Genomic DNA, 6,708 nt, shown 5'->3' with positions numbered 1-6,708 from the left:
CATCCATTCGCACTTCAACAAGGGCAACCCCTTTCTCACTTGTTTATGGCATGGAAGTTGTGCTCCCTGTAGAGGTTGAGATCCCATCATTGCGTGTGCTAATGGAAGCCAAGTTGAGTGAGGCTGAATGGTGTCAGACTAGATTTGACCAGTTGAATTTAATCGAAGAGAAGAGGTTAACTGCCATGTGTCATGGTCAGTTATATCAACAGAGAATGAAGAAAGCTTCCGATAAGAAGGTCAGGCCTCGTGTATTCAGAGAAGGTAACCTTGTGCTCAAGAATATTCTATCTTTCAAACCAGATTCTAGGGGCAAATGGACTCCTAATTATGAAGGCTCATATGTTGTTAAGAGAGCCTTTTCGGGTGGTGCTTTGATTCTTACAACTATGGGGTGAAGAGTTCACTCGTCCCATGAATGCCAATGCAGTCAAGAAATACTTCGCCTAAAAAGAAAAGAACAACTCGCTAAGTTGAAAACCCAAAAGGGCGACTTAGGCAAAAATGAGTGTCTCGGTGGATTGAAAACCCGAAAGGGTGATCCAGGAAAAAGTTAGAGATATAAAAACAGAAAGAATTATCCCGATAAATTAAGTACCCCACCTTGGGGAACTTTATGCAAAAAAAAGGGATTATGGCAAGTAAATGCATCTTGTTGATCTCACTCTTGAAGACTTTCTTGAGCACAATGTTTGGTTCTGATTCATCTTCAGCCAAAGCCAAGAGCACAGTGGATATCAAAATCGGTAGAAGGATTAGTGATCATTGTATTCAATGTAGCCCTTTTCCATGTAAATTACCATTTTTCAACTTTTGTAAAGCTCTATGGAGTCTTGTCATTTACAGACTACCATCCTATTAAATGAAGTTGAGCATTTTACCCAATTGTTTCTACTCTTACTTATTCAGCTAAATAGAATTAAATTTTATTGTGATCATTTTGAAATTAAATTTTTAATATAAAAATCATGTTTTCTTAAATAATAAAAGCAATTACTTTTTAAAGAGATATCAATTTCATCTAAGGAATATCCACAGCGGTCTGAGAACAGGAAAGCCTTAAATGCAAAGCATTGTTGGTTTCATCCCCAGAAGCTTTTCAATCTCCAGTCGAGTTTTGTTGGTTTCCCTAGCTGAGTTTATAATTGCCTCCCTCGAGTTGTAAACGCATTATCGCAAGAGGTTGCATAGATTCAGCAAATTTTGTTTCCCCTCAGGTCGCCAGCAGAGTTATCCCTGTTAACCCTAATTCTTGAGCATTATTTTCGATCCTCTATAAGGTTGTCTCCCATTTGATACGGTGTTGACCTAAAATCACCCGCAGAGTTGATGGGGAAGATTTTTGGCAAACCTTCTCCATAACTCGGGTTGAGCCTTTGAGATAGATGATTCCTGTTGATTCCTTTGCAACGCTTTCTCTCAAGCAGATGCTTCCCTCCTGTGAGGATTGGATGAGTATTGTATTGGTGATGCAGACCAGTGACATTTGTATCCTTTGTGATCGTTTTTTCAGCATAATCATCATATATACATATACATATACATTCATGGATTTCATTACTACATCATTAACGCACTTTGTATTTCATTATCTCTCTAATACTCTGCTACGGTGGTATCCTTTTCCCCCCATGCAAATTTGGTATGTCTGTCCTCTTTCAATTATAGAGTGTCAGCCCCTTAAGCAGAAAGAATTTAACCTTTCTCATTCCCCACTGAGTTACTTCCTCGTGGATTATCATTATTTTAGCTTCCTCCTCAGTGGATTGTCTGGATGGAATCACTCCCCGTGAGTTATATCCTCATTGGGTTGATTTTTTGATTGATCGTTTCTTTCTAGATCTTACCTAGATATATGTTTTTGGTCCCTGAGAGTCTATTACCCAGTAACTGGTAATGTTCTTCTCAATTTGCAAGTATTTCACTTCTTCCCCAATACCCAACAAAATTAACCTTTTTCCTCCCAGCGGATTCGTTTTCACGTTTCCCAAGAAGTTTATCCTTGATATGTTCATCTTAACCGGTGACGGATATTTTCTTCCCCTGCTATGAATCTATCCTTGATATGTTCACCTTAATTAGTGACGGATATTTTCGTTTTGGTATTCTACCCAATATAAAGGTAGTTGTAATCCCTATTTTTGTTCCCCAAAAGGTTAATCCTTGATATGTTCATCCTAATTGGTGATAGATTTCTTCTTCTTTGCGGTCTTCTTCCCAGTAACTGGTAGTTGTAAGTCCTGCTTCCCCTTTAGGGAGTCTATCCTTAACATGTTCATCTTAATCGATGAAGGCCATTCTCTTTTTGGTATTATATCCAGTAACTGATAGATGTAATTCCTATTTTTTTCCCACGGAGTCTATCCTTGATATGTTCATCTTAACCGATGACGGATATTCTCTTTCCGGTATTCTATCTTGTAGCCGATATATATAATTCTGACTTTTTCAGGCAGCTTATCCTTGATATGTTTACCCTAACCGGTAACGGACATTCTTCCTAATGTCCCCAGGTAAGTCTAACCTTTATATGTTCATCTTAACCGATGACGGATATTCTTCCCTTTGAGTCTATCCTTGATATGTTCACTTTAACCAGTGACGGATATTCTCTTTCTTTGTGGTCTTCTGCCTAGTAACCGGTAGTTATAAATCCTATTTTTTTTATTTGGTTCTTTCCTCAACAGTCATCCTTGATATGTTTACCCTAACCGGTAACGGATGACCTCTCTGATAGATTATGTTATCTCCTTACCCAATAACTGGTAGTGGATAATATACTTCTGATACTCCTATGTTGAAGATCTTTTCTTCCCCAATTGAGTTTGAGAGTGTATTTCCCAGTAAAATCGTTGTTTCCTGTTTGACTTAAGTATTTCAGCATTGTTCTGATTCACCCGTTTCCCCTGCAGATGTTCCTTTTATCCCCGACTGAGTCTTTCCATTGATTTATTTTCGTGGAATCCCTCGAGTCCCTTAGCAGTTTTAAAGTCGTAGCCTGGCCTACGCACGACCCTTTTATCCCCCAGAGTCTCGGTCTCCCTAGTGAGTTTTCCTTACGAAATGCATTATACTCCTGCGAACTTTCGGTCTCACCAGATTCTTTCTCTTTGTGGCAACATTTTCCCCACATAGATTATTTCAACATTCATATCATATGCATCATGAGGTCTCTTAGGGACTAATCGGTCACCATTTACACTTAGTTTTCATCATCCATCCAGCATGAATCTTCAAGAATCGGTAACACTTTGTTCTTTCTTTTAGTTGATTTCCTAAGTTTTATCGTATTTCAGAATTTCCTTCTTGTTTTATGTTTTATTAGTGGTTCATCTCTTTTTGTCGCATTTTATGCGTTTCCGTGGTAGTTCTATTTGGTTTCCAGGTCCAGCAATAATCCCTAAAGATACGTAAGGGAAGAACGGGAGTCAAAAATGGTTTGCAAAGCGAAATATGCGCAAAACAGGGTGCTGACACGGGTGCCCGTGTCAGGTGACACGACCCGTATTAGCCTGTGCAGAAGTAGAAAGCAATAAAGCAGAAAACAGGGGGCTGACACGGGTGCCCGTGTTAGTTGACACGGGTGCCTGTGTCAGCTAACACGGCCCATGTTAGCAAAGTCTGAATGAAGAGAGTTAACATGGAGTCAACATGGGTGCCCGTGTCAACTGACACGGCCCGTGTTGGTCAATTCGCTCCTTTTGCTGATTTTTATTTTTCAAGTCTCTTTGTAAGTCCGTAGGGAAGTCTTGATATTTCACGATGCTTTTGGATGATTTGGAACTATTTAGTCTACTATTGGTGAAGAAAAAAGGGACTTTTGGATGGTACGAAGAATAGACAAAAAAGAGAAGAGAGCTTTCAAGGGGTTTGGAGAAGAGATTTTCAAGATCGGAAGAGATTGAAGATCAACCTTCATCACCAAAGAATTATAATGTCTCTATTTTGTAATTTGCTTTCTTTAAATACTATGAGAAGCTAAACCCCCCAATGTTAGGGGGTGTCCCTGAATTTCTTATGTATGAACAATATTTCTATGTTTTTATGATCATCAACGTTGTTCTTAATTCAAATTATTATACAAAGTTCTTAATGCTTTTTTCTATCGAACAAATAGATTTTGATCTATGGTTAGGGTTTAGGTCGGACAAACCACCTTATCGCTTTTTGTATAATAATACTTCGGTATAATGGCTTAGGAATAAGGATCAAACCGTAGTAGCCGTAAATTCTTGTTACAATTGCGTATTTCTTAACGTCATTTTGAATAGCTAAAGAATTAGGATGGAAAATGACTGTTAATGGTTTTCAGCTAAGGAATTAGAGAAAACAATTCTTGAGAATCGGCATTGAATAATTACAACGTAAATATTATATAATATGGAAGTTGTGTAGTACAAAGCAATTCATACATCTTCCCCTAGCATGCTTTCTTATATCGATTAATAGACTTTTATACACTTTGTGTAATTTATTCTCGTAATTATCATTTTGGAAACAATCAACAAAACCCCTTTGGTCTTTTGTTCAATTGAATTATTGTAAAGGTTTGTACTTAATACGCGATCCTCGAGGTCGATACTCGGGATAACTCCCATTTTATTACTCCATCAAGGCAAGGAAATACTCGTGTGCATGAAAGTTGAAGGCCTCCATGCATGGGCCTGTACAGGCGCATGGAGAGCCCAAATCCAATGCCAAATGCAAGCTGAAGTATAATTGAGCTGAAATGGACGTGTACATGCAATTGGTTTGGAGTGTGCAATGAGTTTCAAATAAGTTTCCATAATTGCACCAAAATCTTCCCCTCTTCGAAAATGCCACTTGGAAAATTGAAACATAGGCATGTGGGTAATGGTTGGAAAGGTCTTGACATAAGGAACAAATGTTATGTTGGACCAAAACTCATTTGAAGTGTGGAAATTTATGAAAACAGGCCATGAAGTTTATAGTACAAAGCATGCCTTTGAGAATTTTGCCAAATTGGACCAACTTAAAGCCCTTCTGTTTTGATGATGAAAGCCCCAAATGGAAAAACCTCCAACATAAAAGTTGTAGATCTTTTCAAGAAAATCACAATGGACTTAAATTTTGCATCATTTGGATTTTTTATGAAGAATTTATGGGCACTTGAAGTTGGACTTTTTTGCCTTTCAATGCATTTGGTCCAAAGTGACCTATATTGTTTTGCATTATCACATGTATTTATTTTGAGATTATGAAATTTTGTTAAACATAACATTTGAAGTAGACATCTTAAAATTTACAATTAATTTTATCCCACCTCAAAATCATCAAAAATGAGTGAGTTATGTTCTTGGGAAGTTGACCCATAATTAGGGTTTCAATCAAAATGACCTATAATGTCTTGGAATGGATGATGACCTTACAAGCTTCAAATAAATTTTTTATGAACATTAAAGTTGTTCATATTGTCCTTAAGAACATTTTTTCTTTTGGGATCATCTCCATTTGACCAACCCATAAAAAGTTAGGTCTCAGTGTATTTCAAAATAGTCAGATGAATTAACTGATCAACTTCTCAAGTCCACAACTCATATCTTGATGAATTGATGATTGAGGGAACTCAAATAAGTTCAAATATGCATGAAATGATGAATTAAAGGACTTCCCTTGATTGTATTTGATCATGGGCTGAGGTTGCTTCATGAGCAAGGCACACTTGGATGAACAGATGAATTAGGGTTTCCTTAAGAAACAAAACCTCAAACCCTTTGACTTGTTTTGATCAAAATGATGAATTGAGATACTTGGGAGGCATATTTGATGGATGAGAGCTTTGGGAACCATTACCATGCTTGCTTTCATTTTCTCTTGACCATATATTTGCACAAAGGATCTCCTTGAAGCTCTTGACCTTGTGATTGCTCAAGCTACAAACAAAAAATGTTAGTGACATATTTTTGTGCTTTTGGTTAGTAAACAAAATAAGAAAAGCAATAATATACAATTCAAGCATGCTTGGTGATCTCAAACCACTCACAAGAAGTCCCACTCAAAGGCAAAGGGAACCAAGATGCTCATGATCCTTGAGGCTTTGCAAATGCAATGTTATGATGCCATGAGGGATCTTAGGGCCAAAATTGGGGTCTTACAGTGATCCTTAGAAAAATTAAAAAAGGGCAAGTGCAACAAAAGAAAAAAATTTGTGAAAACATATACTTCTACCGAAAAGAAAAAAGAGAAAAGAAATGAAAAATGGAGATGAGATAAAAGCACTTTCCTAAGTCAAAGACTCATACCATAATGAGATACTCAAAGAAAGAAAGAAAAAATTGAGTGAAAAAAATAGTCAAGTTGGACAACACCCCATGAAATAATTTGTGCACAAAGAAAAGCAACAACATGAATGCCGAGTTTTAAACCTTCGTAATCCATTTCCTTGTCTATCCCCACTGTACCTAAGCCCAAGTTTTATCGCATTTCAGAATTTCCTTCTTGTTTTATGCTTTATTAGTGGTTCATATCTTTTTGTCGCATTTTATGTGTTTCCGTGGTAGTTCTATTTGGTTTCAAGGTCTAGCAATAAGCCCTAAAGATGCGTAAGGTAAGAACGGGAGTCAAAAATGGTTTGCAAAGCGAAATATGCGCAAAACATGGTGCTGAAATGGGTGCTCGTGTCAGCTGACATGACCCGTGTCAGCCTGTGCAGAAGTGGAAAGCAACAAAGTAGAAAACAGGGAGCTG

Source organism: Lathyrus oleraceus, chromosome 1, assembly GCF_024323335.1.
Source record: "Lathyrus oleraceus cultivar Zhongwan6 chromosome 1, CAAS_Psat_ZW6_1.0, whole genome shotgun sequence".
Classification (NCBI taxonomy): domain Eukaryota; kingdom Viridiplantae; phylum Streptophyta; class Magnoliopsida; order Fabales; family Fabaceae; genus Lathyrus; species Lathyrus oleraceus.
The sequence above is the reverse complement of the archived record's forward strand: the minus strand, read 5'-3'. Positions refer to the sequence as shown.